The sequence below is a fragment of the Dermacentor andersoni genome, chromosome 4 (genome assembly GCF_023375885.2).
Source record: "Dermacentor andersoni chromosome 4, qqDerAnde1_hic_scaffold, whole genome shotgun sequence".
NCBI classification, from domain to species: Eukaryota; Metazoa; Arthropoda; class Arachnida; order Ixodida; family Ixodidae; genus Dermacentor; species Dermacentor andersoni.
In genome coordinates, this window is record NC_092817.1 from 95012611 (window position 1) to 95038648 (window position 26038).

At 42.1% G+C, this 26038-nt stretch overlaps 1 long non-coding RNA gene across 2 annotated transcripts; it reads left to right on the forward strand.

Annotated features, from left to right (window-relative positions):
• Positions 1–1137: 1137 nt before the first annotated feature.
• Positions 1138–21848, forward strand: LOC126536522 (uncharacterized). Of its 2 annotated transcripts, none has more exons than XR_011893880.1 (3): positions 1138–1226; positions 16664–16843; positions 21291–21848. It is a non-coding gene; the product is annotated as an uncharacterized lncRNA (long non-coding RNA). The 2 variants fall into 2 exon arrangements; XR_011893881.1 differs by lacking the exon at positions 1138–1226 and adding an exon at positions 13484–15423.
• The last annotated feature ends 4190 nt before the right edge of the window (positions 21849–26038 follow it).

A 26038-nucleotide genomic window follows, 5' to 3' on the forward strand; every position in this document is an offset into this window, starting at 1 on the left:
TGTAGTAAATAGCTTAGGTGACGAATTACCAGCATAAAACCATGAAAAATGTGTAATGACTTAGCATGCTCAACCAAGGACATCTGGTCCTAATTCAACACATTGTGCAAGTGTGCTTCTTGTCGCCTCAGAAACTGTATGGTAATGCATTTGTTTGGAAACAAAGAAAGAAAGGGGGAACGGGGAGACTTGTGTTTGTGTGGTTAGTGCAAAGGGGTGACCTTTTTGAACAACTATGTGGTTGAGGAGATTGTACTTGTCCAGGAGAGTGGCTATTTTGGCATTCCACTGAGAACACCAGAGGGTTTGTTGTTCTACTGTTTTGACAATGGCACCTTCAATTGTATTGCACTTGTTACTGGTGTGAATAGGTGCTGGTGAAGATGGGGTAGAGATGTCTGTGCTCCATGTCTTACATTTAGAAAGAAAATACCCTAAATATCTGACAGTGACAAATTTTTCAGCAATAAGGGAAGGTATATATATGGGCTTATTGGTATGGCATCTTCTTTGTGGCAGTACAGACAGAATGACAGGGGCAAAAGTACATTGGACAGCACACAGTGGTATGCTCTGTCTAATGATCCTTTCCATGTCCCTGTCGGTCTGCCTGCACTGTAGAATGTGTATTGTTTTTATTTGATTGTTGTCAAAGATATCATGAAAGCATTTTGTTCACTATAATGATTTATCGTGAAAGTTTTACATATAGCATTAAATATTTTGTTTGACCGAAGCAAAGGCACATGCAAGCACTGCACTCTACCTTCTCTCGTTTCAATAAATTTTATCGGTGCAACCCCTCCCCCCTTTTTTAGGAAAGTATGTTCACATTTCACAAACTTGGTCCTTAAGCAATCACACATATAAGAATATTGAGCAAATCAGAAAGGTCAACCAGATCAACCTAAAGAACTACTGCATGAAAAAAAGGCTCATGATTAGCACTAGCATCGTGTTATTCTGATTTTTTCCTTTCCTAAGTGTAGTTTGTTTTCTTGGTGCAGGATTGGGGAGTTCTACCTCACCAACAACTACCGAGCATGACAAGTCGCAGCAGAGATGCCGTCTCCGATGTGACTTCTGTGACTATGAAACTGGAGAACTGTTATGTCTGAAAGCACATGTCAGGCTCCACACAACTGCGGGCCCACTTCTGTGCCACTTGTGCCCTCAGAGTTTCTCGCGACAAGACACACTCAAGAAACACCTACGCATCCACACAGGCGAGAAACCATTTCACTGCACTTCATGCCCGCAGAGCTTCTCGCGAAAGGAATCCCTTAAGGAACACCTACGCATACACACAGGCGAGCGGCCATTTAAGTGCCCTTCGTGCCCTCTGAGATTCTCACGTAGGTTCACTCTGAAGAAGCACCTGCGCATGCACACAGGTGAGAGGCCATTTCAATGCCATTTGTAACATCAGAACTTCTCAAAAAAGAGGTAGCCTGAATGATCATTTGCGCATTCACTAAGGTGAGTAGCCATAGCAGTGCTCCTTGTGCTCTCAGACTTTTCTGACTAGCCACCAACTCGAGAGGCACTTGCACAGTCACACGGGCAAGTTATCATACCACTGCCGCTCTAAGTCCTTTGTGTGTGCCAGTCACTTGAGTGAACATATGGAATCACAGCACCACGATGCCATGAAGTTGGTCATCAGCTATGTAGGTGTATTTCCTGTAGTAAATGTAGTAAATTGCACCACTCCACTGAATACACCAGAATGTATTTTACCCAATGCCAATGTGAAAATATTTGCAGTGCCCAGCACCAATCCACATTCGATGGTTGTGTAGTAAGTGGTGTGTGTGATGTTCATAATTCACATATGATGGCTCTCAAACACTTGGGGAGCAGTATCCTTGTAGCCTGAGTGACAGAAATTTATAGCAGTAGACAATACTCGGAAATCTTCTGTGACACCTTTGCTATCTTTTTTTATTTATTTATTTTATATATAATGGAGACCAACACTTTGGTCCGAGTAGAAGGGGAAAATGAACAATTAATCAATCAAAACATAAGAACAGTGTGATACCTTTAAAACATCAGAGATTAAATCTAAACGTTTTGGGCGATGCCAAGAAAAGAAAGCATCCAATTCAATGACAATATAAAAAACAGTAAAATAGATTACCAGACTAAACACTGATGAAGTAATCCTCTAGGTTTCTTGCAAAGCAACTGGAAGTGAAAATCTATTGTGATAATGAATGCTATTCTGACGCTGTCGTGGAAAAAGAAACTGTACTTATAGGTATTAATTTGTGCAAACACAGGTGCTAATGAGTCATCTTGTTTATTTTGCATTCTTGCTGTATCTGGTTTAACACAATGTGGTACGCTTAGTATTATTTTCAATGAATGTGACCATCAAATGCAATAAATGTCACGATCAAAGTGACCCTATGTACACTGGAAATGCAAGTTCGTGTTGAAGTTGTTTGGAAAGAGGTCAGTCAGCATGTACTAGGTCTTCTTTGACCTCTTGAAGAAGAGCACATCATGTACCAAGCTTTTTTTAATCCTTAGTAGTAAGCAGGCAAAGCTGAAAGGAACGTTCACTGTTAAGCTCCAGATTTTTCTAGAGAACTTATTGTGAGTTGGCCACAGTTGAATATTTTGTCTTTCTAGATACATGAAACCTTAATTTCTATGTTCATAATCCCTTTTTATGTAATAACTTGGCAAAACATGGTCCCTGAAGATTTAGAGTCTGGTCCTTGAAATTCCTTGGAAACTGTTGCATATACATATTTGTCCTTCAAGGCAGCATGAGCCCTGGACTCTTCGAGTAATGCTTGTATAAAATTGCATTTTGATTGAAGCACGCAAAGGTGTCTATACTGCACAAAACGTTACTTTACCAGCAGCTAGAGTAACCTATCAGTCCTGTTTTTGAATTATCAGAAAGGTTCCCGAATTGCACTTGTGCCATTCTGTGATAGCAAACTTCGTAAACAGCAGTATCAGATGACAGCATGTTTTATGTCAATAAATTTAGAACACTAGCTGTGCATTGCTTACTGTGCTTGTACCACGGCAGTAATAAACTTGTTTCTATGAAATTGAACGTGTGAACCCTTGAACACTGTATACCCAGTGACAAATTTAGACATTGCAAAGAGAACTAATCAAATAGCTCATCCTGTCACGAATTTCAGCATTCTAGAGACTGGCAGGACACGAAATGAACATGATTGAAAAACATCTTTAACAGGAAAGGAGTAAGATCAAACAACACAGGAATGCTGTATACTTTTTAATGATGAAGCAGCTAGTCCAGCTATCTATCGTTCTAGAATACTATAAGGACACTTTACATTCATGCGAAATATCTATTCTGTCTACATATACACAGAATACAACACTTGAAGTATGTCTCGGTTAACACAGTTAAACCTCGATATAACGAAGTATTTAACTTTTCAGATCCTCTTGTCCATAGAACACCATGTAATTAGAACCTCAATATAACGAAGTGTCTTTTTGTGTGATTTCAATATAAAGAAATTAAATAAATTTTGCTTCCGCAGCAAAGGAATGCCAAGACAACAAATGGAAACTTGCAAGGACGCAGGGGGTCAAATGATTTAATTACAAGCAGCTGCTTGCAAACGCACCTTCCAAATCGTGTACGGCGCGACAAGAGCGACTACTAAAGGGGAGCTGCATCATGTTCCGTATAAAGTCCAAGTGTGATAACATCCTATCGCGCCCCGGGCACTTTGTGCTGTAGGTGCGAGTGAAAGTGTGCACGGGTGAGACAAGAAAGATGGTGGCTTCATGAGTGCTGCCTTCCCGCGCGAGCAACATGTTTTTGTGGGCACTTAACTGCTCGCCAATGCCTGTTATACTTCCTCGAGGAATGAAGCTAGCTGTCATTGATGGTGCCATCAGAAATTCTATCGCAGCCGTTAACATAGAAAAAGCTCAAAACGCTTGACCTTTTGTGAATGCAGTTGTTCCTGCGAGTTGCAGATTCTGAGCATGGTTAGTAAGAACCTACGGTAACACGAGCAATAAAAATTGGTTGAGCTATTGGAAAGACACGCTTCTTTGTTTGACTTGTGTGAAAAGGAGAAGCGACCATCTTTACTCTGTTCTCGAGCTCAGCACAGGATCGATACAAGCTCTGCTCATCCAGTCCAGTAAAAACCTTACCAAGTGTCGTCATCGGAGCAGAAAGTTATTGCTGAACAAGTTCAAGATATGCTGCAGAAGGGCACTATTGAAGAATCGTGCAGCCCTTGGGCAGCACCTGTCATTTTGGTTAAGAAGAATGACTGTTCTTGGAGGTTTTGTGTTAATTATAGATGATTAAACACCCTCACCAAAAAAAAAAAGATGTATATCCATTGCCTCAAATAGACGATGTCATCGACTGCCTGCATTCAGCTTCCTACTTTTCTTCATTAGATCTACGACCTGGGTATTGGCAGATCCCCATGCACCCTGCTGACAAGGAGAAGACTGCATTCGTGACGCCCGATGGACTGTGTCAATTTGATGTTATGCCATTTGGGCTCCGCAATGCTGCCGCTACTTTTGAAAGATTTGTGGACTCGATTATCCGTGGTCTGAAATGGGAGGTATGTTTGTGCTATCTAGGTCACGTCATTTTCAGACATATTTTCGAAGAGCCTTTTCGAAATGCCCATTTAAGTCTAGTTTTAGACTGTGTCAAAAAGGCAAGATTCTAAGAAGTGCCGGTTTGGCGAATGGCAAGCATTAGTCCTTGGCCACCTGGTTGACAAAGATGGTGTCAGGCCAGACCCTCGGAAAACAGAAGCAGTCAGTGCCTCTAAGCCACCTCAGACACTAAAAGAATTCCCCAACTTCCTGGCATTATGCTCCTACTTTTAACGGTTCGGGCCAATTCGGGCGATGGTTTGAGCGGGAAAGACAGTCCATATGAGTGGGCACTTGAATGCGACGCAGAATTCTCTGAACTCAAGTTTCTGCTGACATCAGAACCCATTCTTCGTCATTTCGATCCGTTTGCTCCTACTGAAGTGCACAGTGTCGCCAGCAGAATTGGCATAGGAGGAGTGCTTGTGCAGCGCCATAATAATGAAGAGTACGTGGTTGCCTATGCGAGCCATTCTCTCAACAAGGCTAAACGAAATTACAGTGACAGAGCAAGAATGCTTAGCGGCTGTATATTCTATTCAGAAGTTTCGTTGCTATCTCTACAGATGCCCATTCACCATTGTACCCGACCACCATTCCTTATGTTGGCTTGTTACCCTTCGTGATCCCTCCTGTCATCTAGCACGCTGGGCTTTACGGCTCCAAGAATTTGACTTCATTGTTTCGTACAAAAGTGGAAGACGTCATGCCAACGCTGATTGCCTTTCTTGCCTTCCTCTGTCCACAATGGAGGATAACGTGGACAATCTCGACACCAGCTTTGCTGCTCTTTCTCACACATTTCCTGATGCCACCATTTTCCAGCGGGAGCAGCCCAATGACTCATGTTTGGACCCCCTGTTCGCAGATGTCTGCAGTTTCAAGGCCAGTGGTCTCTTTTGTCTTCGCGAAGGACTGTTATACAAGACAAATTACTCAGCAAGTGGTGCACGGTATTTACTGGTTGTTCCCGAAAGCGTGCAATGTGTTGTTCTCCGTGTCATGCACAATGATCCGACGTGAATGACGTGCTGAATTCGAATGTTTCCACGGTAAGCTTTGCCGTCTTTTTTCAGGCTCGTAGTAGCAGCAACCACGATTCCTCCTCGGTCACAATTGCAGACAAGTTGTCGCCCTCATTGTGATATCGGGTCAGATGAGTCAAGGCAGTGCCGAACCTCTCCGTCTTCTAACGGTGGTTCAAAATCTTGGGCATCACTTGTGCACACAAGAGCTGATAACCGAGATATTCATGAATTATGGTGTGAACTGTACTGCGACTGATGTTCACACGCTCTGCCAGTTCATCAATACTTATCCTCCATTCTTGTCTAATCAGCTCCTCAAGCTTTGCAATTGTGTTGGAGGTGATTGCACGGTGCCTTTGGCCCGGTCTTAGATCGTCTTTGCAAATTTCACGTCCTTTGAACTGTTTCCTCCAACCCTTTACAATGGCCAGTGAAATGCAATGTTCAACGTACATGGCAGCCATGTGGCAACTAATTTCTTTTTGGGAAACACCTTCAGCTGTCAAAAACCTCACGACACCACGCTGTTCAACTTTTGGAGCTTCCACTATGTCACACAACCACGTTCAACCCTGTGTATGAGAGCATTAAAGAACATTTATACTCACACCTGCATGTCATTTTTGTGAATGAGAGATGTCTGTGTGCTAAGCGCATGCCTCGCAAATAATGAACAGAACCATTATTGCGCTGGGTGGATTGGCTCACTTTCATTTGACTCGCCCTTGTACATTAGAAATGCGAAGATACAGCTTGATAAAGGGCAAAAAAACGTCACTGGGAACAAATTTCACTGCACGTGTACACCAAACCTTGCAACAGGATGTTTAGCTATAGGTATAAGTCTCCAATAAATCTATGTATCTAAGAAAAAGTCACTATATAATGTGTCAAACAAGGCAAATAAACATGTTGCGCAATCACAGAATGCTAAGCCCCCCCCTCTCTCTCTCTTTCCGCTCCCCCTGTAGTATCGCGCGCAGCGGAAGGTGGCACTTGTGTGCGCTGTTCTTCCTTGCGCACACAAGACTGAGCCACCATCGTTGGCTCACCCATGCCCCCCCCCCCCACGCTACGCTTTCACTCACACATACAGCGTGCGGCACGTGGTCACGATGTTATTGCCCTTGGGACATTATGCAAGACATGAGGGCGATGGCGACAGTAGAAATGCGTCTGGAGTATCCATATAATTGCTATCAAAATAATATAATAAGAGTATCCGGCAAATGAAGCATACCGTGGCCCATTACTTTCTGCAAAAGAAGAAGGAGAATCGAACTTTCACCGTGCGACAATTCCCTGCGCTGCAAGAATGTCTTCATATTTTTTTTCTTTTGTGAGGCTGGGGCACTGAAATGGAAGAACACAAAGAAAAGCATGTTGGCCACAATCGAATGCCTAGTTTGGGCACCTAATGTGGCTCCCGAAGGAATATCAAAGAAAACGTGAGACACTTGGTTCACACAGAACCATACGCATACTGGCAGGTATCGATCCTACACCGGCGAGATAAGACTTTCCGGAGAAGTTGCGCTCAAGCCAACATGTTGCAGTCCGTCGATACCCCACAGTGATGGCGGTGAGTGACCATTGTTTCTTTTTCTTGTATGCTAGCCAGAAAGCGACCAAAACTCTGCCAGGTGAAAATCCACTCGGCCAGAGAAAAACGAACGCGCCGAAGTGCACCGTGCGGTGTACATGGCAACACGAGAAAAAACGTGTGCACTCTGGCTGGCTCTGGCAGCCCGCAGGCAGCAAGAACAAGAAACTTGAAGAGGCTCTATGTGTCCTGGTGAATAAAATTCAAAGTAGAAAAATAAATAAGAACGTAGTTACCTTTGCTGGCTTTAGTGTCTTGACATGGCGGCACAAATGAACCATCACAAAGCTTCGTCTCATCATACCCCGCTGCGTGCTTTGTCAACTTGTCTGATAGTGTGTTGATTTGGCTTGTCTCGTTGTATGGTCCGATGTATAACTGTAGAAAAGTTAATACACCTTTGGCGTCAAATGTTTGTACCATTAAACCCACAATGTTCCGGAATTGAAAAACTAAAGCACGACGTTGGAAATGTCAATGCATCTTTTGCATCAAAAGTTCATGAGAACTTTATACACATAAAGTTTCGGAATTCAAATCCATGCGCTCCGTAGATTCCGTGGCTTCCGCGAGATGCCGTGACGAGCCCGTTAGCCATCAAAACGCCCTTGGAACTTTGTGGTTGGATGGGGCCCCTTGTGTTATGCGACTCCCGGTGCATGGGCATTGCCGTGAAATCGAGTTCAAGTTCGCAATGTTTGCGCTGAAATGTCTTTTGGAGCATGAAAAATACATTCTAGACAAAATCCAGAATGATTTCCGGCGCCGGGGATTGTTTTGGTCGGCGGTGCATGAAAGCACGAAAAAATTTCGGGGAGGGGGGGGGGGCTGAAGCCCCATAAGCCCCCCCCACCCCATCTACGCCCCTGGTGGTCTGGTATATTTGTATTAAAGTATGTTTTGACTAAAGCATGTGCTGCAAAAAATGTTGAGGAAATATCTGCCACAGGTGGCGAGTCCTGTCCTTTAGCTTGCAAAAAGATTCTTCCCAAAATTGTACTTCTGCCTGTCTCTCATGGGAGAGTTCCAGAACAACAAAATCGATATGCACGATGTATTTTTTACATGTACAAACTCTATGAATCACAGCTTTGCTTCACTCCTAGTGTTTGTGCTTAGCTGTATTAATCTGTTTGGGTAAATTTGGACAAGTAAGCACCATGAGCCCAGTGACCTTTTTAATATTGCAAACAATGCTAGATGAATCCCTCACACAGAGCCTATTATATGTGTTAAAATATAGATTGTTTCATTGTATTCTTTGGTGTTGTACGAGTATGACTGTGATGCACTGTTACTTGCTTACTCCACAGTGAACTAAGAACACTTCTGATATTGAGTTATAACCTAGCTCTTGCACTGTGAGATATCATGTCTGGTATACACTTCTTGCGAAATTAGCATAGTCTGTTTCTTCATTGTGTACTGTTTATGTATTTCTTAAGCATAACTCCTCTCTTAACGCTAGAAATGTGCTCATATAGGATGCTTTTCCACTTTAACATCTTAATTCAAGATGGAATAGTCATAATTTAATTATAATGTGATACAGAAAATTATACCCTGATCACTGGTGTTTTGAATGGACATAAAGCAGTAATAATTGTTCAGACAGTCTTTTCGAATTAAAATGTGTAACTTCGAAGAAGCACCTCAAGGAACATGAATGAAAGTAATAATTTTCAATTTTTATTAATAAGTACTGAGTGTAAAATAATGTGAAATATACAAAATATGTGGCTGGCTTCTAGTTTCCAATTTTTGTAAGTCAGACCGTGAAAACAAATTATCATGCAGATTTATTGCAGATCATGCAGATCATACAAAGACAGCGTCTGCAATACTTTTGCATGGGTTTTCATACACAATTATCACAGCCCAAAGGACATAGTGGCAGTGCTCAGAGCACTCTCATTTCAAAGGTCTATGGTACAAACTATCGCACAGCATGCCTAATGTCAGGTTGTAATTCTTTCCAAAATATGTTATTCAAAAACAGAAATCTGTTTGTGTTTGATAAAGCATAAAGCATGTTTTGATGCGAAAGCGTCAAATGGCCCATTGACTGCAGTCCTCTGCAGCAGCAAAATGGCGCCTAAACTCGCATTGCCATTGGCTGCCATGCCACATCACGAGCTGCACCTTGACAAAGCAGAGCTGGTGAAAGGAGATGCCTGCTGCAGTGGTAGCGCATCAGGTGTTGCATGAGGGTAGAGGGTATCTTCGCAATACCACATCACTCTCTCTCTCTCTTGCTCTTGGTAGCTTTTGCTATCCGCGAATTCCTTGTCCACGCAAGCTCTCACCTGCATTCTGGCTGCGCCTCAGTAAGACCAAATCAAAATGCGGCAAGCATCTCAACGCACTCGCTTGCCCACAAGGAGTTCATAACTCAAATCATTAACAACTCATAAGAATTGATTAGGTGACCTCTGATTTTTTATTTATTTAAGCGTGTAATGGTGTGACTTAGCTGGGGCCATATGAATGTTACCTGTGGCTTGGCATATCAAGCCACTCGAAATGCAAGCCACTGGCGTCAGTGTCATATGTACCATGCATCACTTCTGCTGCCAAAAATCATTGTTGTGGGTAGCTGTGGTTGGAGCGGGAGGCAATTTCTCCCGTCAAATTATAGATACAGCTGAACCTCGCAATAACAAAATCAACGGGGAATGCGAAAGAATTCGCTTTCGTGATAATTTCGTTGTTGCGAAATGAGATAGCACAGATAGGTAATGCATCGCAGAACGAAAATTTACTGGTGAAATTCCATTGGCCTACTTTGGCAAGCTTGTTCGAGGATATAGAACCACATTGCCGGCAGTACAAAGTGCGCCGCATGCGTCGATAAGCACTAGCAGCACTGCCATAGAGCAGTATTCTTGGCCAATTGCTTTCCGAGATTCATTTTTGCGAGATTTGTCATAATTAGGCACCATATGCAGAGCAACAGCGCTCCATGCATGCAGCAACATTTCTCCAGCGCATGCTGTCGCCCGTAGGCGCCGATGCGTCCAGTGCTGAGCGTGAAAGTGATCCTATCTCGTATACACAAAGGCAGTCGATCGAGATTATGGCCCCTTTGTGCAGATCTATGTCCGGCACCGAATCCACATGCAATGCCTGTTGGGTGACACCAAAACTAGTGTTCTTGAAGCAAGAGATGCATATTCCTGGACGATCGCTCAATCACGGCCCAGTGTGTGGCATGCCATGCTGCGACTGTTATTTCAAGCACCTTAAACAATTCCACGTCAGTAGGACGTGCATTTCCTTGTTTTTGCTGCATTTTTCTCTCCGAGGTGCACATTAGACACTGCACTAGGTGTGCAAACACAGTCGTCACATGTCGGTAGCAACATGCGTGCTGCTTCAAACGGGCAATCAACAAACAAGATGGCAGCCATGACTTGTTTCCAGCGCACATGATCGCTTTTGGTGCGTGGTTGTTTTTGTAAGCAGAAATGGCAGTGCCCACAAAAGTGTAATGTGGTGGTATTTTATGCAATTTTAACACAAAGCAATTGCATTTGAGCACGTTTTGAAGCCTGCTAGCCTTGTGCAAGTAGGTAATATACAAGGTTACATTCTGGCAAATTTTGTTGATGTGAGATTGTAGTAAAGTGACAATTTGTTGTCGAACGGTATGAAATACGTTGAATCCTATGGGCGTTCGCCGGGGATATGAAAATATTTCATTGTCGTGGGATTTCATTATCGCAGGTTTTGCTATCATGGGCTTTGACTGAACTTTGCTTTCTGCGTTTCTGCTGCCGCTACGGTGTTGGCACATCCCACAGTACTAGAAGAAGCGATGAAAGCGACATGCTTAGTTTGTGTCACAGGGCCCCCTTAATCACATCTATGCATGGCAAAACTAATAACGACAGATTAATACTACTCAAACAATAAAAATGAGCAAGAATAATGATACAGTAAAATCCGACTACAGTATGCAGACATAATGACTACTGGGCATTGTGGTATGTTGTAGATGTGAAGCACAGATTTGTGCCATGTGTTGTTGAAGTATGTTGCAGAAAATAACTTAGCAACAAGCGCTGCGTCTGTGGTGCACTTATTATGACCAGAAATTTATCACTCTGAGAATTTCGCAACAAATAGCGCAGGTGATAATTCATCACCATAATACCAAGAATTACTTGTACCAGCACTGCATACCCTACTCAAAGCAATTATTTTCAACTCAACATTGCCTAGCACAAGTGTGCTATGGGGTAATGCTTAGGGCATTGTGAAACAAACACTTAACATTCCTCATTTAAGCACAAGCTTTGAAGGTTGTTACTCAATACTTGTTTTCTTCTTATTTTCAGGTGTGATTTAAAATCCATACAATTCGGAAAACTTAAGCACCGGCTTGATATTCAATGGAAATTGTTGTCACATTGTGTAAGTTGTGCAAGAAAAGCTTACTGTGTACACATGGGTTATTACAATCTTATGCAAGCAATAAACACTTGTTTTCCAGGCATCCCGAGAGAACAAACAGTGACACGAAATTCAGATTGCTTGAATTGGATTCCCTGTCATGATTCATAGGTGGTTAACACTTTAAAGTGGGTGCTTTGATATTAAACAATGGAAATTCTTTACAGGACTGCTCAGAACAAAGCTGCAGTACTGGAAATTTAAACCTTGATTCTTCATCGTTACACAAACCTGCTGTGTGTGTGTGTGTGTGTGTGTGTGTGTGTGTGTGTGTGTGTGTGCGCGCGCGTGTGTGTGTGCATGTGTGTGCGTGTGTGTGTGTGCGTGTGCTCGCGCGCGCGTGTGTGCGCGCTTTTTGGATGTATTGCTGGTGGATTGGGGGTTAGTGTATGTGCATTGTTTATTCTTGTTGATATTTATAGAATGTATATTGACACTTATACAATGTAGTATTTCATTATCGTTAGCCATGTGTTCTGTTGAATGCTTTAAAGTAAGTTGAGTCATGACACCTGAAATTTCATTTATTATTGCCATTCAATGCACTTGTTGTTATAGATATTCATCAACAGTTTTAATTTTAAGCCAATTGTTCATTTCCATGTGGTTGGTTCATTCTCACATTGGTGCAGTTAAGGTACTGGCAATTCTGCAGGCACTGGTGTGGCATATTTTCCTTGGTATATGTGAACAACATTGCATTTTGACTGAAGCATGCATCGCTATCTCCACTGTACAAAGACATTATTCTACAAGCAGTTATGTGCCAGTCCCAGTGGTAGGAATGCTGTGCTATCGTATGAACCAGCACCATTTTGTTAGAGTTACTACTACTTCAACGCTACAAATGAAAATAACTCCACCACAGATGTGCAAATTAGAGCAGCTGTCATTGCCAGATGGTATGATCCGCTACCCATACTTTGGAAAATTTTGTGGAACAATAATGCCTATACTGCACGAAATATTACTGTGTAAGTGGCCAGAGAATGGGCCAATCCTGTTTTTCACTTCTCGAAAAGATTCTTCCCAAATTGCACTTACACCAGTCTTTCATAGGCGAGTTTATGAATAACAAAATCTGTACATAGCCTGCGTTTTAAAAGTGTAGCTTTCTTTGCTTCTTCCCCTTACTTTGTGGGTGCTGGCTGCTGTCTTGCATGATTAGCCAGTACTGGTACATAGTGCAAACTGGCACTAGGACAAACTGAGACAGCCAGGGGTGGCAGGTGATGTATGTAAGCACAGGCTTGAAGTCCAGCACAAACACGTTGTTGTACTGTCATTATTTTATTGCCTTCATTGCATTGTGATCATTCCTTCATTGTCATGCCATTGTCATCGTTCCACCATTTTCACTCTGTGATTTTAATTCCAGCATCGTCATTACTATGTTGGCATTCGATGTGGCTTCGCGGTTATGCCCTCTTCCCTCATGCAACAGCTGGCTTGCTATCGCCACAGCAGGTGCTCCGATTTGCCCGCTCTGCTTCTTCAAGGCGTGCTCATGACGTGGCATCACAGTCAGTGGGAATTTAGGTGCCATTTCACTGCTACAGACGCCGCCGACTTTTTTGCTTATTGAGCCATTTGATACCTTCGCATCAGAAAGCTCCAATAAATGCAGGCTCTAGAACCTAGAGGCAACATACAGCCTCACATGTGTGCAAGTTTATGAAAAGGGGTCATATAAGGGTTTATGAAAAAGCGCTATACACACCATCTGAAAACTCTACCGTTTCTGATTATTAAACAAAACTTGTGGCATTTATTGAGTCAGAAGAATTACATTCCCAAAATATTTGTGTGGAGAAAAATTTTCATCTAACTGAGCGTCATTTGAATTCTACCTTTAAAAGCAAAGCAGGATGTACAAAAAAATAAGAAATTAATCATAATTCAATGAAAGTGGATGTCTTGTCTCAATACCTTAGAAGTGTTGTGTTTTAATGTGCAATCTCCTTTGTAAGCCGTGAATCTATTTTAAATATATGAATAATATGGGGGAAAGTAAAAGAATGCCTGAAATAGTTCATGAGACAATTGCTCATAAATCTTATGTTGTCACAAGAAACCCTAAAAAGTGCTCTTAATTGTCCTTTTTTCTCACATTATGATTATATGTCTTGTTTTCCTTGTGCAGCATCAAGGCATTTTAGCTGTCCAGCAACTAACGAGGGTGGGCAATCGCACTAGGGATGCCTTCACCATAGTCATCACTGTGACTATGAAGCTGAGTATCCGTCGAAGCGAAAACTATACCCGAGAGTCCACACTGGAGAGCGGCCGTTTGAATGCCACTTACACCCCCAGTGCTTCACGTAAAAATACAATCTGACACAACACTTGAGCACTCACTTAAGCAAGTGGCCGTTTTGATGCCCTCAGAGCTTCTCACAAATGTCTCGCCTGAACACACACATGCATATCCATACAGGTGAGTGATCATACCATTGCACTGTCTGCTCCAAATCATTTGTGCCAAGCTCTTTCTTTTTTTCTTTGATGAGATACATGGTCACACAACATGACACTGCTACTGCAAAATAGGTTACCAGTGTTGTAGGCACACAAAGTTCAATAACCAGATTCTGAATTGATAATTTCCATTGTGCTAAGACTCATAGCTTTGGCCGTCTATACTGAAGGTGAGGGGAATGATACTTGTAAAGAGTTTGGAGGCAATTAAAGCTGCCATGTTTATGTGATGTTTGCCCATGTGAAGACAGAAGAAATTAGAAATGCTCAGCCATCACCCACACCTTTGAAATACTTGTGTATGCAGTAAAATATTCATCCATATGGACCACTTCTGTGTCAAACTGTGCACTGTTACATAAAGAAGGGTATGTATATTCTTTTCCGAAAGAAATGAGACCAATAAGAGCATAAGTTTTGCTTTGTCCTGAGTAATTGTACATTCTTGAAAGCACTAACGTATGACGACTGGTATTCATATCGCCCTGTGGTGCATTGAGTGATGTCAGTTCAACAGGAGGCAGATAAGACTTCTTGTATTCAGCTGCCATAGTGAACTCAGTGGCTTTCTCTTTTTGAAGAAAGCTATGCATGTACTAGTGTTTTGCCTTGATGCTGGCCTGAGAAGTTCATTGTTGACAAAACTTTTGTTCCTTTCTTTTGCTTTCTAGTACATGTATGTCACTGGTTGATGGAGAATGTTAAGTTTACATCCCTACTGTGCAGCACATTTGGGATATGCAGACTTAATCTTTGTTACGGGCAGTAACATTGTAAATTTTTCTGTGTCTGAGGGACTTATACTGTTCTCATTGTTTGGTACATGATTTGTTTGGTGCAATGTGGCGTAATCATTTCCTGTTGGGCTCATGTATTTTTGTCTTCTAGTGTTTAGTACATACGTTTGTTCTCATAGTTCTTTCGTTATTATTCCGTTTGAGCTCTTTCATACTCTTCTTGTGTATAAGCATTTCTTTACAGCAGTTGAATGTTTAGTCACCATTAAGAATTCAGATTGTTTCTTTCAGAGCACTGTATAAGGTACTGTGCTTAATGAATGCACTGTTAATTCTTGTTTTTATTTTATTGTTTGCAGTTATAACATTTAATCCTTTTTGTAATTGTTCTTAAACAAACTTATTCTCTCTCTCTCATCCTCCCCTTTCTGTATCATTGCCATTTTATTCTGTTTGCTCCAGGACGAGTCTAATGATGGCACTTGTAAGTTAATTTATTATTGCCATTCATTGCAGTTGTTATGATGTATATTTATCAGCAATCTAAATTTTGAGCTGTGTGATGAGATTCATTTGCTCAACTATGGCATTGGTGGGGTATATTTCTCTAGTAATATGTGTATGAAATTGCATTTTCACTCAAGCATACCACAATGTCAGCACTGCACAAACTGTTACTGCACAAGCATGTACAGAATGTGCCAGCCCTGTTCGTTCAATTCTGAAAAAGATTCTTCTCTAAATGCACTTGCACCCATCTCCACTACCAGAATCCCTGAACAGCGAAATTAATACATATGTTTCTGCATCCATAAATCCCAGAAATTAGCCACATGTTGCTTGCTGATCTTATGTTGTGAGTTGCTACAGTAGCAGACATTCTCCATAAAACATCTGCCCTCAAAGCCAATTCACATGCAAAAACAAGCCTTAGCTACCGCATGTAATCTGACCACCTGGGGACCTGAATGGGACTCTTGGTCATGGCTGTACTGGAGCATCTGTTCTCTCTAGACTATCTCGTGCATGTCAAAAGATACCCATTTTATTGATACCCATTGTTCTTGTTATAGGAGATATTTTAGGAGTCCAGTGAAACCAGCTTCCTTTCCTTGCTCCTTATGGGGACAGTGTATACAAAAATGATGTCTCAGTGTTTGACATCTCTGCTATGTTTTGTGATTTGTGCATGCGCCCATGATGAAGGTCCTCATGCAGGGGTGAAAATGAACACGGAAAAGATGAAGAAACGCATTTGATTACAGGCGTATTTGTAGTACCAAAATGGAAGGCTTTTTAAATATTTTAAAAGCCAATGCTTTAGAAAGAAAAAAAAGACAGTGTTTGCCAATCTTAAGTAAACTAAGCAAGGCAAGGCATAGAGGAGGAGTGCAGCTAGACTAATTTAAAGGAAGCAGATGAATAGCACTGACTGTGGTGCTGCACAAGTTTACTGTGCAGTGAGAGCCAAATTTTACTTCATCTTGGTATCTCAATTTAACCAGTGTGACTTAACAGAAGAATATCACATCAGCTATGTCTTCTTATCATCCATGCTTCTAGCAAACAGAAATTTCATTTTCTTGATACATCTGTAAATCTTCCTTATTTGTAATAGATTCAGAGTGAGCCTTATAGAATTGTGTAGGCTTTTTCTTCACTTTTTTTTAAACAAAATGATGCACAGTTGGTTAAGCCAATTACTTTTTATGCTTCTGTCACAGGGAGGTACCACGAATTCCCAGCAACAGTCAAGCAGGAGGAATTGCAGGGGGAGTTGAAAGAGGAGTTGCCCAAGGAGTTACAGGAGGAGTTGCAGGAGAGTTGTCTCAACCATTGTGACTGTTGTGAATATGCAACTGCCAGGCTGTCCACTCTCATCATACACAAGCGTAAACACATGGGTAAGAAGCCACTTCATTTGCCACTACTGCCATCAGAGGTTTTCACACAAGAGTGGTCTTAAGGGACAGCAGTTCAGGCCACTTGAGTAAATTTAAGCATGAAAACATGGAACCACAATACCACAGCAGAATATGTTGCTAGCCATCTAAGTGCACCTGACGAATTAAACAGAATTGGATCTAGAAATCTTGCATGTCTACATGCGCAGTTACCTGGATGGTATTCTGGTACATAAGGGTGCACAAGTGCTACCATGTGTCGTTATAAACTGAACTGTTCATTCAACTTACAGGATATCCAGCATGATTTGCATCATGTTAAGATGTAGATGCAGTCAGCTATGTTGGAGGTTGCAGAGTCATTTATTCTAATGAGATTGAAGTCCATTCCAGCAGCCACGTTCGTGTGGTATTCCTTCATTGAAGGCACAACAAGGTTAGTGGTGATCTGCCAACACTGCCTTCAGAAGATCATGTAGGATGGTGGTCCCAAAAGTAACCATAATTTACCATCATGTGCTCTTAACTCACTACTTATGCATATATCTATTTAGGTTATGGTAATTTGAACATTTATGCCATAGTGTGCTAATTTGCATTGCTCTTGGCAGATGGAGAGATTTGTTTTGACCAGTTCTTTACATTTCGTGCAAACATTTGCGAAGATGTTGTGATGGCAGAGTACAAAAGAGCAGAGTGTTTGTCAAGTTCTGTTTTCTTTTGGGCAGAACTGAAACTGAAAACACTTGTCATCCTTCGGCAAGCTGTAAGGGCAACACTTTGAGTAAAGCTCAGGTCTGTGAGTGATTTTCTCTGATGAAAAGTGGTGAGATGTCACTCAATAACTTGTTAACTTGGGCTGGTTGGTACATGTCTCAAGACAGCACTTTGTCTGTCACATCCCACTGTTCAGCACTGTTACTCATTTTCTTCATATTGCAATGTCACTCAAAGGAAAGCCATGCCCTGATGCCTTCAGCAATCTGAACTTATGAAAACATTGCCTAATTTCTGCATGTTATCAACATTGGAAAAGAACTGATGAAGTCTCATATGAGATAAATATGTTATGGACTTAGTGCCAGCGAATCACACAGAAAATTTTTCGAGTGTCACATGTGGCCACAGGACTTGTACCTCGAGTGCTCGTTGAGAATGAGAGAGAGAGAGAGAGAGAGAGCTGGGTTGAAATCTGCTATTTGACACAGTTCTCAGCAGGTTGTTGAAGGTGCTTGTTCTATACATTAATTTCTGGCTTAGTTAAACATTTTACAACTTTAATACATTGTTCATTACATTCCATGTTTGTTCTAAACAGTAGTGAGCCTCTCAGATGAAATCAAAAAGCACATGAGCACTATAATCCCGGTTACCTATTTAGATGTTGTATGGAGTACTAGAAAATTCCATTAGGATCAGGGCATCACATGAGGCTGACTTCAGGAAGGGGTATTCTACAACTGATCACATTCATGTCGTCAACCAGGTAATTGAAAAATCTGCAGAGTACAACCAACCTTTTTTTATGGCTTTCATAGAATATCAAAAGGCATTTGATTCACCAGAGATATCAGCAGTTCTGGAGTCAGGAAGTATACATGAATAACTTAGCAAATATATCTATGAAGACCTCATTGCTACCTTAATTCACAAAAAAGCAGAAAAATACTGATCATGAAATGGGTCAGGTGAGGAGAAAAATAATTAAGCAATCTCTCTAATGCTGTTTGTTGTATGCATAGAGGAAGTATTTGAACAATCATACTAGGAAGCATTAGGAGTGAGGATCAAAGGCAAAAACTGTTCAACCTGTGGTTTGAAGATGACATTGCCCTGTTCGGCCAATGATGGAAATTACTTGCAACAAATGATTGAGGATCTTAGCCAACAAAGTGCAACAGCAGGATAGCCAACAGTTCAATACCTAGTAGGAGAATGACAATTCGTGATTTGCAATCAGCCTCTAAATTCGGTGAGAGAAAACAGACATCTAGGCCAGTTATTCACATGTGGCTCAGATAATGAGAAGGAAACTTGGAGAAAAATAAAATACGTTGGAGCGCATACAGCAGCAGGCATTACCAAATGGGCAACGACCGATTTTCTGGACGCTCGATTTTTCGGACATGCCCGATAATTCGGACGCATTTGCGGCACCGCCACGATGTATAAGAACGTCTGAAATTTCGGATGCAAAACCATTCGCCGTCCAATTTTCCGGGCTTTCTGCCATGACCGCAGGTTCGAAACGGCGTTATCGAAGCCACCATTGCCGTCATTTTGATTATCTGGCCGTTTCGAACAGGCGCTCTCGCACGCCGATCCGCTAGCGGGTAGCCGTAGCCACCACCGCGGCAACGCTAGGCACATCTGCTTTGACGTTCGCTACCAAGCTTCTTGCTGTTCAGTGCCATGTTTTTAATTAAAATAATTCGCCGCTGTCAGCAATGGCGCTTACACCGCCTTTGTAATTCTCTCCAATGGCTTCGAAGCTCGGAAAGCGCAATGCGTTGAACAATGCCGGTTTTCGAAAGTCAGCTTCGCCTCAATACAGGAATGGTAAACGGTGAAGCATATGAAAAGTATTGCGGTAAAGCATACCAAGAATGGGAAGGAGCAATTGTCACAGGACACGTATTCCTTAAATATACACGCGTGAACCCGCCGTCTCCTGCCACAGTACGAGCACCAATAGGCCTAATAAGTGTACTGGTAGGCCGTCAGAGCTATTTCGGACGTGCCTGTGGCGATTTGAGTCATTGGGGGCAGTAAATGGCATGCATTCATTTTTTTTTCCCGACTGCCCGACTTGGACGTTTTCACGGCCCCTAGGAAGTCCGAAAAATCGAAAATTGTCTATAATGACTGGCAGCTTGCCACTACCCTTAAAAATAAAAGTGTACAACCATTCCATTCTATTGGCATTTACTAACATATGGGGCAGGAACTTGCAGGTTAACATTGAAACTTAGATGAAGCTAAGGACCGCATAACAAGGCATTAAACAAAATATTTTATGCATAACGTTAACCCCTTAGCTGCAGTGATGAATATGAAAAATATTGTGAGAAGTGCATATATTTCTTTAGATCTGAGCATTTTCTAAAAAATATTATACCAAGAATGACACAAACAGTCAGAAAAAACATTGAAAAAGGTGCATGACAAGTTAAATTGGCATCGGCACTAGAGAGTGCACGTCAGCACTTAAGGGGTTAAGGGACAGTGAAATATTCTAGTTGACATTAAGAGGAAGCAGTGGAGCTGGGCAGGCCATGTAATGCGTTGGGCAGATAATGGTGATCTATTAGAGTTACAGAATGGATGCCAAGGCAAGAGAAGCGCAGATGAGTACAGAAGAGAATTAGGTGGTGTGACGAAGTTAGGAAATTTGCAAGCACAACTTGGAATCGGCTAGCACAGGACAGGGGTAATTGGAGTTCTCTGGGAAAAGCCAATTCAGCCTGCAGTGCACAGTGTTTCCCATAAAAATTACTAGGGTGAACTGTGGCACCAGTGTCTGTGTGAGCCGCATGCATGGCAGTTCCGCCAGCATGGGAATGATGGTTAGCACATGGATATGCCTAGACTTTTGTTGTGTCGGCAGCGGCAGGCAAGCGGGGGGCCCCGACGGGCGAACGCGCGGCTAGCGCCGGCGCAGTGAAGGAGACACGGAGCTAACTGCTCCCGATGAAAACCGGAACGAAGACTCGACCGACCCGCGGCCGTTTATTACTTATAAAGGCTTTACACGCTAGATGACACCTCCCGATTGGTCCAAGCTTGTCACATGACAGAAGGGGGGTGCGCCATCTAGCTAAACAACTACAAAACATACATGTACGATGACACAGAGATCTGACAGGGGGCGACACTATACTACAACTTTGTCCTTCAGGCTTCAAATGATTTTGACAATTATAAAGTGATAATTTTAACAAATTATTGTGTAACACACGTATGTATGTATATTCTAAGTAACTGATAAGTGACAGTAGCATACATTTTTTGTTGCAATGTTTACTACATGTATACTTCTATGTTCAAGTATAAAGGTTGTAATCAAAATATTAGTAAATGTATGGGCTATCATATTTGGCTGTAGTGGCAGCAGTTTCTAACACAACACACCATGCATTTACTCTCAATTTACTATTTTTTTCAATTAAAAAAATTTTATTGGTAAATAAATGTTCAGATTTCTGAAGCCTTGCCATTGAATGTTGAAGACTCACACATAATGATATTGAGCATATGAAAATGTTTAGCCAGCCATGCTTTGTTCAGTCTCCCCTGAAATCATTGTCAAAACTTCATGAATAAAGAAGCAGCTCATCATTAGCACTGTTCATCATCAACCATGTTCTCTCATTTTGTTGGCATTTTTTAAGTGCAGTTTTGTATGAAATGAAAAGTTTTACTCCAATAACCTGTCTTACTTTTGCAGCATTGAGGCATCCCACTTGTCTAGAAACTGCAGAGGGTGAGAAGTTGCAGCAGGCACACGTCCATCGCTGTCGCATCTGTGACTATAAGACTGAAAGACTGCGTGATCTGAAAGCACACAACAGGCTTCACACAGACGAGCGTCCATATGAATGTCATTTGTGCCCTCAAAAATTCACGCAGCTGTGCAAACTGAAGGATCACCTTCGCATTCACTCAGGCGAGAGGCCATTTCAGTGCCCTTCATGTCCTCTCAGCTTTTCGCAAAAGGCCCATTTGGTTCAACACCTGCGCATCCATACAGGTGAGCGACCATACCGCTGCGCTGTTTGCTCCATGTCATTTACGCGAAACCCTAACCTGACGAGACACATGATCAGAAGACACCATGATACCATGTCAAAGTAGGTCACTATGCTTTCAGGCAGATATAGTAGATGAAAGAGATATTGAATAACAAGTTCCATCATGAAAAAAAAAAAATTGACATCCATCCGCATGTAGCACGAAGCTACAAAGAAAACCCACATAGACTTTCTTTGTAGCTTTGTGCTACATACATGCATTTACATACATACATTTACATACATTTACATACATACATACATGCTACATACATACATGTCAATTTCATGAACCTTCCTCCACCTTGCAGAATTCCACAGAACTGATTTGCCATATTCGAGTTGACAATTAATTCTCCTTCGTGCTGTGCTCTGCTAGTCCTGCTACTGCTATGGGCCATGCCTTGTTGCCTCTGGGTTCATAGGCCCAGCAGACCTTCCTCCTGGAGAGCTCGAGTCTGAGATCAAGGAATCTCAAAGACCCTTGCGTGGGGACCTCGTGGGTAACAGAAAGCGGATGAAGCACATGACTAAAGCACGTTACTGCCTCCAAAACTGCGTCATCTGAATTCGTGCCACAGCCATCACAGAGAACTAAGTAATCATCAACATAACAAAAGACTTTCCGGACGCTTGTTCTGGTTAGGGCATTCTCAAGTAATCTATCTTTCTGGGCAAGATACAAATCACTAAGTGCTGACGCAATACATAACCCCATACAGACGCCACGTTTCTGGAGGTACACATTCTCCTCCCACATAACACGAGTGGACTTCAAATATACAGAAAGGAGTTCCAGGAACCCACCATTTGAAACCCTGCAGGCATTCTGAAGTTAATGTAATGCTTACTGCCCCGAAAAAACTCAAAAGCCTCTGCTGACGCGTCAATGCAGAAGAGCCGATAAAGCAGCAAGGGTGCACAATAAATCACCAGAACCGTTTTGTGGATTGCACAGAAGCCATGCTGCATTCAATACCTTTGAAATGTGGAAAAAAGTATATAGGGCAAACTTCAAGATGCACAAACGAAAGACTAAAGGAACATAAACTTAGCGTTGAGCAGGCTAACAGGAATCTAGATATCCATGTCAGGTATTGCCCCTCTAAAGCTTGCGCTGCAGAATTCAGATGCTGTGAAGTGCTGAAAAAAAAAAACACAATGACCTCCTGGTTCGGGAGATAATTGAGGCAGCCGAGATTTCCAGACTTCGTGACCAATGCATTAGCACACCGTCCTTGTTACTGACAAAAAAATAACTTGAGCTTTTGCACGTACAACCACTATCTTGAGTGCAAGAAAAAAAAATGCGTGTTTCACATGACATGCAATCACGTGACTGCGACACATGTGGCAAATGGTATAAGAAGCCGTGTTTCTTTCAAATAAACATTGTTGAAAGCCAGCGCTTGTGGTGTCGTCTTCTCGTCTCGTGTCTCGTCTACGTTTTGCACTGTTAACACCAGGATAAGTGGCATTGTAGTTGAGTATGAATTTTAAATTTCACTCACAATTCTAGTTACTTGGTGTTGCATGTACAAAGCTTTTTCTGATCAGAAAAATCTAATTTTATTCACTGACAAGTGTTTTATCTCGAACATTAGTTGCACCACACACTATCATGTTTTGCAATCATCAGGCATGCTTTACACTATTTTCTTGCAGGTAAATCTCATTACCACTTTCAAATACAAAAATATTGTTTGTTAGGTTGGCATAGGACTATCTCTGTTCAATGCACTTTGAGACTGCTGGAGACCACTCGGAAGACGTCACTTCATTAGCATAAAAATAAATATATTGTTATAAAAAAAGAAGAATGCAGGAACGCCTGTGAACATATTATTGTGCCTGTGTACGTTTACCCTTCCTCCCCCTGCCCTAACCCCCCCCCCTTTTTTGTTCCTAATGTGTTTAGTGCTCCAGCAACTTATTTGGTCAGCTACTAGCCAGTCTGCACTTGTCTTGTTTCTTGTTTACTAAACCTTCATTGCTTTAAACGTATATGACGCCTTTACAGAACAAAGTATATTGAAAACAGTGATCTAAGCAAAGGTTGTTGCCTCTTTAGGTGCTATTTCTCATTGCTTACAAAGTTCAGCACAGCAACACATGGCTAGATAACTTTGTGTTGCCCACTAATTTTGTCTGCCCTTCTATCAGATGTTCCAGACCACACTTTCAAGTCAGTGGTGCGAAAACAGTATATTCATTAATGAACAGCAGTGACCACTTCGTTTTCTGAGAATGGCGTTAAAGATCTTTCGTGATATGCTCAACACGCTGGGCAGCATCAAAATTGGAATGTCTGTGGCCAGAGGAGAGGGTGACTGAATATGCGCACGCGTTGGACAGACAAACACAGTATTACAGTGCAGATGCAGTAGCTAAAGGCTAAGTGCTGCAGTTCATCGTTGAAAATGGGTCGACAAATCATTATGAGTGTGCCGCCACAAATGAACGGCAGTGTTGAGAAACCAACGCCATACGCACAGGTCTACACAATGATGACTAAGCAGACGACACCACCAGCAATCGACACTAAACGAGGTGATGACAGCAACTCCTCTCAATTTCACAGTCAATAGTGTCTTGTAACATGTTGTATGTACTGTTCTACAAACCTGCAAACTCGCATTTCAAGATCTTGAGCAGAGCAGGTCAGCCAACAGCGCCAAATTGCCTTCATGTAGCAAGCGCGTGTGCGGCACAGTATTGCAGTCCTCCTCTGACGTGACACACGAGAGGGCACCACTCAAAGATCTCGGGGCTAATACACTTGTCGTATTTCTAACATGGTTCCACCTCTCAACCATTAAAATAGGTGTCTAAAAATGTAGGTAACTGTGTTTCAACCTTTTTAAAGTGCCTGGCAAAAATTTTGGTTTATCAATTAATTGATGAAAAACCCTGCATCGAAAGCAATGAATCAATTAAAGGCTAATACAATAAATGATTAATCATTAATAGAATAAAAAAAATTAATCGACCATCCCTGCCAGCTTCCTATGATGTTTAAAGTGTTAAAGTGGCAGTACTGTGATCGCAGTTTCCCACGTGTTTCAAAGTGGTTTTCAATGGTTGTTGGGAGGCAGGTATGTTAGTAATACCTCTATTAAAGCACACAAGGCAGAGCTTGTTGAATCACACAAGCTGACAGGGCAATGGTGGGAGCGCTGTGTTTACTGTTCTGGCCATGTTTTTGCAGGTGGTGCTAGTATTCGAAACACCTCTATGAAACACTGTGCACATTGCCAGATCAAAAATGTGTACTGCAATGTGTATGAGCTTTTTACCACTATGGCATTCATGCTGAGTTCGTCACTTTGTGCCATGTGGGAGGAGAGACGTTTCTGGACAGTATCGATACAGTGGCAGTTCATTAAAAAAAATAGATGATGAAAAACTTTTGATTCCTTAAAAGTGAGTTAGCAAAGCTCTATAAGCTAACATGCAACTTTGTCAGTGACGTGATAAGATGCATCACAGTTGGGAAAAGAGGAAACCTGTGTAAACTTCTCCACTTAGCCCTCTTGCCAGATTTAAATGAGTGTCTTATGCTAAGGTACAGCACGAAAAACCTACCCCTCATGAATGGCCTCTGCGATTTTCTCCTAAAGATGCTATTGTGACCTTTGCTTGCAAGTTGGGAAGGAACTGTGAATGTTATGGTGCAATGGCTGGTGAGGCTGGTGCACAATTAAGTCCCTTTCCTGGGAGGTTTTGTGCCTTTGAGAATGCAAGGCACAAAACGAGAAGTCCAGTGGGTTTCTGTAGACGAAACAATAGCCAGAAGTCTGCGACTTGTCGGTTTTTAAGCATGAAATGCTTTTAGTTCCCGTTGTCGCCGACCTTCAAGTGACTTGGAGCCAGAGCCGTTTTCCGGTGCGCGGGCACTCAAACGAAACCATCCAGGCAAATTGCGAGAAAAAAACTAGATCATCCGGGCAGCCAGTCAAGGCCGCATTACGTACACTAGTTACTTCTCAAACAATTTATAAAAATATTGCTTCCGAGTTCTTTTAAATGTTTCTTCACAATATCACTCAAGCTGTAACTTCTAGTACTCTGAAGTTTCATTTGTCATTTCCATTAGCAAGGTTCAAAAGGTAGATACAGGGCACTGTACACTTGATTGTCATTTTTTGGCACTGAGACAGAGTTGCCTGTGGAAGTATCTACAAAGCGTGGAAAGCCCGCGCTTCGGTCTGATGCGGCACCCACAATCTTTTGCCGTATTTTCCGGAGTATCTTCGAGTAGCCCACATCCAAGTAGCCCACGTGAAAGAGAATGGCCTCAAATGCAACAGATGAAGGCCGGTCATTGAAGAGAACGCTCCCGCTCCCAGTCGAACCATCATTGAGATTGCAGGCATGTGACAATGGAAACCTGAGCGAGCTCGAA